Below are 12,971 nucleotides of genomic sequence, written 5' to 3'. Positions count from 1 at the left end.
GAAAACAAGTTATATTAAGTGGCTTGCTAGCTAGCATTAGCAATGCGATTGAGAGCTTGCTAACCTGCTGAGCTAACATCGAAAAATAATCCAATAGGCTCTGCATTTCAGGAATCACAGTAGCAAGTACACCTGCTGCACTGTTCAATTATTTAGCCATTAAAAAGACTCCTGTTTTTACCATAGCCCTCACTGGTTTTCATCTGATTTAAACGTGAGCTTGTCTGAGGTGTCAGACTTGACGACAGTTACTATCCATTGGAATGCTGCAATTGGTTGCACAAAATTCTGGGGCGGGGCTTAGTGAAGGGGCAATTGAATGCAGGTTTCACATAAAAAAATGTAAAAATACACTGCTCAAAAAAATAAAGGGAACACTTAAAAAACACAATGTAACTCCAAGTCAATCACACTTCTGTGAAATCAAACTGTCCACTTAGGAAGCAACACTGATTGACAATAAATTTCACATGCTGTTGTGCAAATGGAATAGACAACAGGTGGAAATTATAGGCAATTAGCAAGACACCCCCAATAAAGGAGCGGTTCTGCAGGTGGTGACCACAGACCACTTCTCAGGTCCTATACTTCCTGGCTGATGTTTTGGTCACTTTTGGTCACTGGTGGTGCTTTCACTCTAGTGGTAGCATGAGACGGAGTCTACAACCCACACAAGTGGCTCAGGTAGTGCAGCTCATCCAGGATGGCACATCAATGCGAGCTGTGGCAAGAAGGTTTGCTGTGTCTGTCAGCGTAGTGTCCAGAGCATGGAGGCGCTACTAGGAGACAGGCCAGTACATCAGGAGACGTGGAGGAGGCCGTAGGAGGGCAACAACCCAGCAGCAGGGCCGCTACCTCCGCCTTTGTGCAAGGAGGAGCAGAAGGAGCACTGCCAGAGCCCTGCAAAATGACATCCAGCAGGCCACAAATGTGCATGTGTCTGCTCAAATGGTCAGAAACAGACTCCATGAGGGTGGTATGAGGGCCCGACGTCCACAGGTGGGGGTTGTGCTTACAGCCCAACACCGTGCAGGACATTTGGCATTTGCCAGAGAACACCAAGATTGGCAAATTCGCCACTGGCGCCCTGTGCTCTTCACAGATGAAAGCAGGTTCACACTGAGCACATGTGACAGACGTGACAGAGTCTGAAGACGGCGTGGGGAACGTTCTGCTGCCTGCAACATCCTCCAGCATGACCGGTTTGGAGGTGGGTCAGTCATGGTGTGGCATTCTTTTGGGGAGCCGCACAGCCCTCCATGTGCTCGCCAGAGGTAGCCTGACTGCCATTAGGTACCGAGATGTGATCCTCAGACCCCTTGTGAGACCATATGCTGGTGCGGTTGGCCCTGGGTTCCTCCTAATGCAAGACAATGCTAGACCTCATGTGGGTGGAGTGTGTCAGCAGTTCCTGCAAGAGGAAGGTATTGATGCTATGGACTGGCCCGCCCGTTCCCCAGACCTGAATCCAATTGAGCACATCTGGGACATCATGTCTCGCTCCATCCACCAACGCCACGTTGCACCACAGACTGTCCAGGTGTTGGCGGATGCTTTAGTCCAGGTCTGTGAGGAGATCCCTCAGGAGACCATCCGCCACCTCATCAGGAACATGCCCAGGCGTTGTAGGGAGGTTGTTTTAAGGACATTACATCAAAGTTGGATCAGCCTGTAGTGTGGTTATCCAATATAATTTTGAGTGTGACTCCAAATCCAGACCTCCATGGGTTGATAAATTTGATTTCCATTGATCATTTTTGTGTGATTTTGTTGTCAGCACATTCAACTATGTAAAGAAAAAAGTATTTAATAAGAATATTTCATTCATTCAGATCTAGGATGTGTTATTTTAGTGTTCCCTTTATTTTTTTGAGCAGTGTATTTCTATTGTTATGCTCGCTTTGTATCAATATCAATGGCCTGTCTCACTCCGTGTCACGTGAATCTAGTAACGTGCATGTGTGTGTACACTCTTTGAAAAGGGAAACCAGCGCTTAGACGTGTCCTTTCTGCAGCGTGCTCAGAAAAAAGGCACATCCTCTCTCCGAGACTACATGTACTATTTCAATCTGCCTTGTTTCTTAACCACTACTATCGCAAATCTACTTGACTTTGCCTGCCTTTATGCAATGCACAGATTCCTCCACTTGCTGCTTTGGTCACCTTGGAGAATGTCACAGTAGCTGAGACTAAATGTACTATTTTGGTTTGCCTGCCTCTATGCAATGAACAGATACTAGGAAGTCTATTGCAGTGTAATCTCTCTATCGGCTCTAATGAAGCCATAGTAATCTATTTGCACCCCATTGATATTAGATGGGTGTCTAAGAATGCAATGAGGGGGGGAAACAGTGACGCATATCATCATCTATGGTGGGGTAAGAAATATGGCCTTGTCTTTTTAACCAACCAACACCAGGCGGCCAGGAGTCAAGGCCCTCTAGCTCGCTAAGAAAGCACACTCCCGCCATAATCAATGAGATTCATGTTCTTAAGTGCACTTGTGTTATTATCTTAAGATAAATAGTCTTCAGGCCATACTGGAAAAATGTTCTTCATTGGCATTCCGTCCATTCATTGTTTCAGGATGCTAGCTGCTAGCCGTGGCCCGCTAGCTGTCTAGAGCATTTTGGACTGTTAGCTGTATAGATCCATCGGCCAATTTCTTGGGCCACTCTACCTATTTTGCCAGTTGGATCCCTCTGCTCCTCGAAACCCTACTAATCCATCACGACTGGTCTATCGACGTCCTTGCACGCGGAGGCTAAAACAGACTTTCCTCTGTCGAGACGTCCCTCTTAAGGCCCTCTGCTAGCATGCTAGCCTCGGCCTGCAAGCTGTCTGAATCGCCATGTCTCCAGCCAGCCCAACCACTCACTAGACCCCTATTGATCACCTGGCTACGCATGCCTCTCCCTAATATCAATATGCCTTGTCCATTACTGTCCTGGTTAGTGATTACTGTCTTACTTCACTGTAGAGCCTCTAGCCCTGCTCAATATGCCTTAACCCACCATTTAGTTCCGCCTCCCACATATGCAGTGATATCACCTGGTTTCAACGTCTCTAGAGACAATATCGCTCTCATCATTACTCAATGCCTAGGTTTACCTCCAATGTCCTCACATCCTACCATACCTTTGTTTGTACCTTATTCCTTGAATCTATTATATCGCGCCCAGAAACCTGCTCCCTTTACTATCTGTTCTGAACGTAATAGACACGCAGTTCAGATAGCCTTTAGCAATAACCTTATCATAATCCTCCTCGGTTCCTCTGGTGATGTAGAGGTTAATCCAGGCCCTGCAGTGCCTAGCTCCACTCCTACTCCCCAGGTGCTCTCATTTGTTGACTTCTGTAATCGAAAAAGTATTGGTTTCATGCATGTTAACATTAGAAGCTTCCTCCCTAAATTTGTTTTATTCACTGCTTTAGCACACTCTGCCAACCCGGATGTCCTAGCCGTGTCTGAATCCTGGCTTAGGAAGACCACCAAAACCCCTGAAATGTCCATACCTAAATATAACATTTTCCGACAAGATAGAACTGCCAAAGGGGGCGGTGTTGCAATCTACTGCAGAGATAGCCTGCAGAGTTCTGTCTTACTATCCAGGTCTGTACCAAAACAATTCGAGCTTCTACTTTTAAAAACCCACCTTTCCAGAAACAAGTCTCTCACCGTTGCCGCTAGCTATAGACCACCCTCTGCCCCCAGCTGTGCCCTGGACACCATATGTGAATTGATTGCCCCCCATCTATCTTCAGAGCTCGTGCTGCTAGGTGACCTAAACTCTAAACTTGATGCCCTCAATCTCACACAAATTATCAATGAACCCACCAGGTACAACCCCAAATCCTTAAACACAGGCACCCTCATAGATATCATCCTAACCAACTTGCCCTCCAAATACACCTCTGCTCATTGCCTCATTGCCTGCATCCATAATGGGTCTGCGGTCAAACGACCACCCCTCATCACTGTCAAACGCTCCCTAAAACACTTCAGCGAGCAGGCCTTTCTAATCGACCTGGCCCGGGTATCCTGGAAGGATATTGACCTTATCCCATCAGTAGAGGATGCCTGGTTATTCTTTAAAAGTGCCTTCCTCACCACCTTAAATAAGCATGCCCCATTTAAAAAATGTAGAACCAGGAACAGATATAACCCTTGGTTCTCTCCAGACCTGACTGCCCTTGACCCGAACAAAAACATCCTGTGGCGTTCTGCATTAGCATCGAATAGCCCCTGTGATATGCACATTTTCAGGGAAGTTAGGAACAAATATACACAGGCAGTTAGGAAAGCTAAGGCCAGCTTTTTCAAGCAGAGATTTGCATTCTGTAGCACAAACTCAAAAAAGTTCTGGGACACTGTAAAGTCCATGGAGAATAAGAGCACCTCCTCCCAGCTGCCCACTGCACTGAGGCTAGGAAACACTGTCACCACCGATAAATCCACTATAATTGAAAATTTTACATTTCTACGGCTGCCAATGCTTTCCACCTGGCTACCCCTACCCCGATCAACAGCCCTCCAGCCCCCACAGCAACTCGCCCAAGCCTCCCCAATTTCTCCTTCACCCAAATGCAGATAGCTGATGTTCTGAACGAGCTGCAAAATCTGGACCCCGACAAATCAGCCCTGCTAGACAATCTGGACACTCTCGTTCTAAAATTATCTGCTGACATTGTTGCAACCCCTATTACTAGCATGTTCAACCTCTCTTTCATATCGTCTCAGATTCACATAGATCGGAAAGCTGCCGCGGTCATCCCCCTCTTCAAAGGGGGAGACACTCTAGACCCAAACTGCTACAGACCTATATCTATCCTACCCTGCCTTTCTAAGGTCTTCGAAAGCCAAGTTAACAAACAGATGACTGACCATTTGGAATCCCACCGTAACAATCTGGTTTCAGAGCTGGTCATGGGTGCACCTTAGCCACGCTCAAGGTCCTAAACGATATCATAACCACCATCGATAAGAGACATTACTGTGCAGCCGTACTCATCGACCTGGCAAAGGCTTTCGACTCTGTCAATCACAACATTGTTATTGGCACACTCAACAGCCTTGGTTTCTCAAATGATTGCCTTGCCTGGTTCACCAACTACTTCCCTGATAGAGTTCAATGTGTCAAAACGGAGGGCCTGTTGTCCGGACCTCTGGCAGTCTCTATGGGGGTGCCACAGGGTTCAATTCCCGGGCCGACTCTCTTCTCTGTATACATCAATGATGTCGCTCTTGCTGCTGGTGATTCTTTGATCCACCTCTACGCAGACGACACCATTCTGTATACCTCTGGCCCTTCTTTGGACACTGTGTTAACTAACCTCCAGACGAGTGTCAATGCCATGCAACTCTCCTTCCGTGGCCTCTAACTGCTCTTAAATGCAAGTAAAACTAAATGCATGCTCTTCAACCGATCGCTGCCTGCACCCGCCCGCTCGTCCAACATCACTACTCTGGACGGTTCTGACCTAGAATATGTGGACAACTACAAATAACTTGGTGTCTGGTTGGACTGTAAACTCTCCTTCCAAACTCACATTAAACATCTCCAATCTAAAATTAAATCTAGAATTGGCTTCCTATTTCGCAACAAAGCATCCTTCACTCATGCTGCCAAACATACCTTCGTAAAACTGACCATCCTACCGATCCTCAACTTCGGGGATGTCATTTACAAAATAGCCTCCAACACCCTACTCAACAAATTGGATGCAGTCTATCACAGTGCCATCCGTTTTGTCACCAAAGCCCCATATACTACTCACCACTGCGACCTGTACGCTCTCGTTGGCTGGCCCTCGCTTCATACTCGTCGCCAAACCCACTGGCTCCAGGTCATCTACAAGTCTTTGCTAGGTAAAGCCCCGCCTTACCTCAGCTCACTGGTCACCATAGCAGCACCCACCCATAGCACATGCTCCAGCAGGTATATATCACTGGTCACCCCCAAAACCAATTCTATCTTTGGCAGCCTCTCCTTCCAGTTCTCTGCTGCCACTGACTGGAACAAACGGCAAAAATCACTAAAGCTGGAGACTCTTATCTCCTTCACAAGCTTTAAGCACCAGCTGTCAGAGCAGCTCACAGATCACTGCACCTGTACATAGCCCATCTGTAAATAGCCCATCCAACTACCTCATCCCCATACTGTATTTATTTATTTATCTTGCTCCTTTGCATGGGCCGATGTTTTAGTAAGTGGTGTCAGGTGTGGTCAAGTATCTCTACTTGCACATTCATCTTCTGCACATTCTACCTTTCCAGTGTTTAATTGCTATATTGTAATTACTTCGCCACCATGGCCTATTTATTGCCTTATCCTACCTCATTTGCACATGCTGTATATAGACTTTTTCTACTGTATTATTGATTGTATGTTTGTTTATTCCATGTGTAACTCTGTGTTGTTGTATGTGTCGAACTGCTTTGCTTTATCTTGGCCAGGTCGCAGTTGCAAATGAGAACTTGTTCTCAACTAGCCTACCTCGTTAAAACATTTTTTTTTTAAATGCTCACTAATAGGAGCCAAACAAAGCCTGTGTGTGGAGGAATATTTGTTTAATGTTACCTTGGATTTATATATTTTTTATGTAGGCCTAGACTTAATCAGATAAAGCGTTTACCAGCGATAGCCGACACCCGCATAGCTGATGTTTTGGCGGTGTAGGTGTAACTGTATTAGAGCTGTCAAATCAGTGAGCAATATAAAAATAATGATGCTCAAATTGAAAATCATTAAACAAAATAATGAGGATTTCTATCAGCCTGATCAAGGTGTTGATTACATCTCACATTCCAGTGTTCAAACTTGTAAAGAAGGCCGCATGGGATTTCTGTTAATGCAGCTCCGTGCAGCCAATGGCAATGTCTACTTTTGGTATAATGCCAGGAGCCGCTTGTTGAATCGACAGCTCTAACACAGTTCCACCTCTGACACCATTATGCGGATGTCGGCTACAGCGGATCTGATTGAATAGAACCCCTAGTTTAGTGTTCCTTGCATGTGATGCATAACCAATCGAAGTCAAACAACAGTAACAGACCAATAACCCTCTAGGGCAGGGTTCCCCAACTGGCGGCCTGCGGGTGGTTTTATTTATCCACCCAAGGTGATTTTAATTTAAGAAATGTGTTCCCATGTATTCCCACGCATAATAGAGAGACACATTATTGTATTCAAATGTAAACTAGGTTTGAAATGATTATGTTTTAGTCAAACATTATATCTGGTCAATTTGCAGTCTACAAATTATTTGTAATTATGTTCCGTCCCCCCGACCATCCTCTGAAGAAGATGTTTTCCCACGGCTGAATCTGGTTCATGATCCCTGCTCTAGAGGTCTAATGAATGAACTAGAGCAATCAACACAATCAAGGTCCATGACCCATGCATGTAAGCTCCTATGAAAAGTAAATAGAAAAACCAAAGGGAAAGACCAATGTGCCATCAAGGGGGGAAAAAAGTATAAAACTAAGAATACAGAATAGGGGGGAAAAAAGGTAGCTGTGAATAAGTACACCGACACAGCTTTGAATAAAATACTGGTCAGATCAGATCAGATCAGGGGAGTGATTTGGACAACAAGTATTTCGACTCGGCCATCGAAGATTGCTTTCTAGAAGGATTATATCCACTTTTAGATCTGTAAGTAAATTACTTTCTTGACTTCATATAGCTAATTTACTGTATGTATTTCGGTTTTTATAAGTTCTCTGCTTTTTTGTGCTTTGGTTTACATTTAGTTTACAAAGGCCTATGTAACAAGTCATTTCAATGTTATATAATTCCAAAGTAGTTATTGTCTGTTTCATATTAGTTCACTGTTTGCTGTTCTAAGTTTCATCATTGTAACTTTGGAGAGGCCACTCAACTCTCATGGCCATTGTTTATTGATGGTTCTCACCTCTGCCTTTGTCTCCAAAGTGTTACTGTTTGCATTGTGTGTGTGTGTGCTTCACAGTACAGATACAGTTTAAGATTGGTGCTTTTACTTTACAGTAATGTTGTTTTGTCAATTTAGTCAACTGTAATTCTGTGTGTATGCAATATATCCCTTTATTTTATTCACCACAGAGTGGAGGATGCAGAAGATTTGGATGATGAGATTTGGGAGCCACCCTTCCAGTAAACGCCCCCCGCCAGTCAAGGTCTTCACCCCCCACTGCTATGTCATCACCCCATCTGATGGTTCTACATGCACTTTTCATAGACCTCTTGAAAAAATAAAATCGGGGTTTGAGGCACCATTCGTCCTAACACAAATCGGTTTCCCCGTGACAAACGTAAACAACATGACAAAGACAGCGGAGAGGGGGACCCTACGTTGGATCAGAACATTTTGTGAAATGGAAGGACACTAGGGAATTTTTTATTTTTTTTATTTCACCTCTATTTAACCAGGTAGGCTAGTTGAGAACAAGTTCTCATTTGCAACTGCGACCTGGCCAAGATAAAGCATAGCAGTGTGAGCATACAACAAAGAGTTACACATGGAGTAAACAATTAACAAGTCAATAACACAGTAGAAAACAAAGGGGGGGTCTATATACAATGTGTGCAAAAGGCATGAGGAGGTAGGCAAATAATTACAATTTTGCAGATTAACACTGGAGTGATAAAAGATCAGATGGTCATGTACAGGTAGAGATATTGGTGTGCAGAAGAGCAGAAAAGTAAATAAATAAAAACAGTATGGGGATGAGGTAGGTGAAAAGGGTGGGCTATTTACCAATAGACTATGTACAGCTGCAGCGATCGGTTAGCTGCTCAGATAGCTGATGTTTGAAGTTGGTGAGGGAGATGAAAGTCTCCAACTTCAGCGATTTTTGCAATTCGTTCCAGTCACAGGCAGCAGAGTACTGGAACGAAAGGCGGCCAAATGAGGTGTTGGCTTTAGGGATGATCAGTGAGATACACCTGCTGGAGCGCGTGCTACGGATGGGTGTTGCCATCGTGACCAGTGAGCTGAGATAAGGCGGAGCTTTACCTAGCATAGACTTGTAGATGACCTGGAGCCAGTGGGTCTGGCGACGAATATGGAGCGAGGGCCAGCCGACTAGAGCATACAAGTCGCAGTGGTGGGTGGTATAAGGTGCTTTAGTGACAAAACGGATGGCACTGTGATAGACTGCATCCAGTTTGCTGAGTAGAGTGTTGGAAGCCATTTTGTAGATGACATCGCCGAAGTCGAGGATCGGTAGGATAGTCAGTTTTACTAGGGTAAGTAAGCTTGGCGGCTTGAGTGAAGGAGGCTTTGTTGCGGAATAGAAAGCCGACTCTTGATTTGATTTTCGATTGGAGATGTTTGATATGAGTCTGGAAGGAGAGTTTGCAGTCTAGCCAGACACCTAGGTACTTATAGACGTCCACATATTCTAGGTCGGAACCATCCAGGGTGGTGATGCTAGTCGGGCATGCAGGTGCAGGCAGCGACCGGTTGAAAAGCATGCATTTGGTTTTACTAGCGTTTAAGAGCAGTTGGAGGCCACGGAAGGAGTGTTGTATGGCATTGAAGCTTGTTTGGAGGTTAGATAGCACAGTGTCCAAAGACGGGCCGAAAGTATATAGAATGGTGTCGTCTGCGTAGAGGTGGATCAGGGAATCGCCCGCAGCAAGAGCAACATCATTGATATACACAGAGAAAAGAGTCGGCCCGAGAATTGAACCCTGTGGCACCCCCATAGAGACTGCCAGAGGACCGGACAGCATGCCCTCCGATTTGACACACTGAACTCTGTCTGCAAAGTAATTGGTGAACCAGGCAAGGCAGTCATCCGAAAAACCGAGGCTACTGAGTCTGCCGATAAGAATATGGTGATTGACAGAGTCGAAAGCCTTGGCAAGGTCGATGAAGACGGCTGCACAGTACTGTCTTTTATCGATGGCGGTTATGATGTCGTTTAGTACCTTGAGTGTGGCTGAGGTGCACCCATGACCGGCTCGGAAACCAGATTGCACAGCGGAGAAGGTACGGTGGGATTCGAGATGGTCAGTGACCTGTTTGTTGACTTGGCTTTCGAAGACCTTAGATAGGCAGGGCAGGATGGATATAGGTCTGTAACAGTTTGGGTCCAGGGTGTCTCCCCCTTTGAAGAGGGGGATGACTGCGGCAGCTTTCCAATCCTTGGGGATCTCAGACGAGATGAAAGAGAGGTTGAACAGGCTGGTAATAGGGGTTGCGACAATGGTGGCAGATAGTTTCAGAAATAGAGGGTCCAGATTGTCAAGCCCAGCTGATTTGTACGGGTCCAGGTTTTGCAGCTCTTTCAGAACATCTGCTATCTGGATTTGGGTAAAGGAGAACCTGGAGAGGCTTGGGCGAGGAGCTGCGGGGGGGGGGCGGAGCTGTTGGCCGAGGTTGAAGTAGCCAGGCGGAAGGCATGGCCAGCCGTTGAGAAATGCTTATTGAAGTTTTCGATAATCATGGATTTATCAGTGGTGACCGTGTTACCTAGCCTCAGTGCAGTGGGCAGCTGGGAGGAGGTGCTCTTGTTCTCCATGGACTTCACAGTGTCCCAGAACTTTTTGGAGTTGGAGCTACAGGATGCAAACTTCTGCCTGAAGAAGTTGGCCTTAGCTTTCCTGACTGACTGCGTGTATTGGTTCCGGACTTCCCTGAACAGTTGCATATCACGGGGACTATTCGATGCTATTGCAGTCCGCCACAGGATGTTTTTGTGCTGGTCGAGGGCAGTCAGGTCTGGGGTGAACCAAGGGCTGTATCTGTTCTTAGTTCTGCATTTTTTGAACGGAGCATGCTTATCTAAAACGGTGAGGAAGTTACTTTTAAAGAATGACCAGGCATCCTCAACTGACGGGATGAGGTCAATGTCCTTCCAGGATACTCGGGCCAGGTCGATTAGAAAGGCCTGCTCGCAGAAGTGTTTTAGGGAGCGTTTGACAGTGATGAGGGGTGGTCGTTTGACTGCGGCTCCGTAGCGGATACAGGCAATGAGGCAGTGATCGCTGAGATCCTGGTTGAAGACAGCGGAGGTGTATTTGGAGGGCCAGTTGGTCAGGATGACGTCTATGAGGGTGCCCTTGTTTACAGAGTTAGGGTTGTACCTGGTGGGTTCCTTGATGATTTGTGTGAGATTGAGGGCATCTAGCTTAGATTGTAGGACTGGCGGGGTGTTAAGCATATCCCAGTTTAGGTCACCTAACAGAACAAACTCTGAAGCTAGATGGGGGGCGATCAATTCACAAATGGTGTCCAGGGCACAGCTGGGAGCTGAGGGGGGTCGGTAGCAGGCGGCAACCGTGAGAGACTTATTTCTGGAGAGAGTAATTTTCAAAATTAGTAGTTCAAACTGTTTGGGTATGGACCTGGAAAGTATGACATTACTTTGCAGGCTATCTCTGCAGTAAACTGCAACTCCTCCCCCTTTGGCAGTTCTATCTTGACGGAAGATGTTATAGTTGGGTATGGAAATCTCTGAATTTTTGGTGGCCTTCCTGAGCCAGGATTCAGACACAGCAAGGACATCAGGGTTAGCAGAGTGTGCTAAAGCAGTGAGTAAGTCAAACTTAGGGAGGAGGCTTCTGATGTTGACATGCATGAAACCAAGGCTTTTTCGATCACAGAAGTCAACAAATGAGGGTGCCTGGGGACATGCAGGGCCTGGGTTTACCTCCACATCACCCGCGGAACAGAGAAGGAGTAGTATGAGGGTGCGGCTAAAGGCTATCAAAACTGGTCGCCTAGAGCGTTGGGGACAGAGAATAAGAGGAGCAGGTTTCTGGGCATGGTAGAATATATTCAGGGCATAATGCGCAGACAGGGGTATGGTGGGGTGCGGGTACAGCGGAGGTAAGCCCAGGCACTGGGTGATGATGAGAGAGGTTGTATCTCTGGACATGCTGGTAGTAATGGGTGAGGTCACCGCATGTGTGGGAGGTGGGACAAAGGAGTTATCAGGGGTATGAAGAGTGGAACTAGGGGCTCCATTGTGAACTAAAACAATGATAACTAACCTGAACAACAGTATACAAGGCATATTGACATTTGAGAGAGACATACAGCGAGGCATACAGTAATCACAGGTGTTGAATTGGGAAAGCTAGCTAAAACAGTAGGTGAGACAACAGCTAATCAGCTAGCACAACAACAGCAGGTAAAATGGCGTATACTAGGCAACGGGGCCAACAGATAAAACAAACAAGCAGAATGGAGTACCGTGATTTATGGACAGTCCAGCGTGCATCAGCTATGTAGCCAAGAGATCAGTGTCCAGGGGGCAGCGGTGGATGGGGAAGGGAAGCTGGACTGGCGAGTGTTATCCAGGTTAATAAAAACGAACAATGACTAAATAGCTTGTAGCTAGTTAGCTGGTTAGCTTCTGGAGGTTCTTGAGTGTGTTCTAAAAATAAATAAAAGTAACCATGCTCAACACACATGCCAAAAGACAAAAGGAAGAACTGCAAGCATTGCACATAACACAGGGGGGAGGGAGTGAAATGCCAGATCTTCTGTCCGAAATGCCAGTTCGCTTTTTGTTTCCTGGCAGAGGGGGACTGCTTCAAAGAATATCATGACATGCACAAGCTGCGATGAAAGTGAAATCTAATCTACACCTAGGATGTAAAATAAATGCCACTTGTAAATAGTTATATTTTGGAAGAACGTGTGTAACCAAGTTTGTGTTTGATAAGACATTTTATATATATATTTTGTATGTACACCTGTTGCTTTTATATTGTTTTTGTAAACAGTTCATTTGTATGTGGGACCAATACATTGGATATGCCTAGGCTAAATGTTCAGGCACTTTGGTGAGGTTGAAAAAACACTTGGATGTCCTCCTACACCACCACAATGTTTGAGAGAGTTTGGTGTTGTAGAAATTTTGTTTTTATAGTGAACAATAACTTTTAGGCACATCCAGTGTGCAAAAACAGTGAAATCACCACATTCTGACACTTTGGAGAGGATGAAAGGACACTTGAAAGTACCCTGGA

General features: G+C 45.8%; 1 protein-coding gene across 4 annotated transcripts in view; it reads right to left on the bottom strand.

Annotated features, from left to right (window-relative positions):
• The window catches only part of cadm1a (cell adhesion molecule 1a), a 420,614-nt gene that overhangs the window by 197,571 nt on the left and 210,072 nt on the right, over positions 1-12,971 (bottom strand). The window lies entirely within an intron of this gene.

The sequence above is a fragment of the Oncorhynchus kisutch genome, linkage group LG6 (assembly GCF_002021735.2).
Source record: "Oncorhynchus kisutch isolate 150728-3 linkage group LG6, Okis_V2, whole genome shotgun sequence".
Taxonomy (NCBI): domain Eukaryota; kingdom Metazoa; phylum Chordata; class Actinopteri; order Salmoniformes; family Salmonidae; genus Oncorhynchus; species Oncorhynchus kisutch.
The sequence above is the reverse complement of the archived record's forward strand: the minus strand, read 5'-3'. Positions and strand labels throughout refer to the sequence as shown.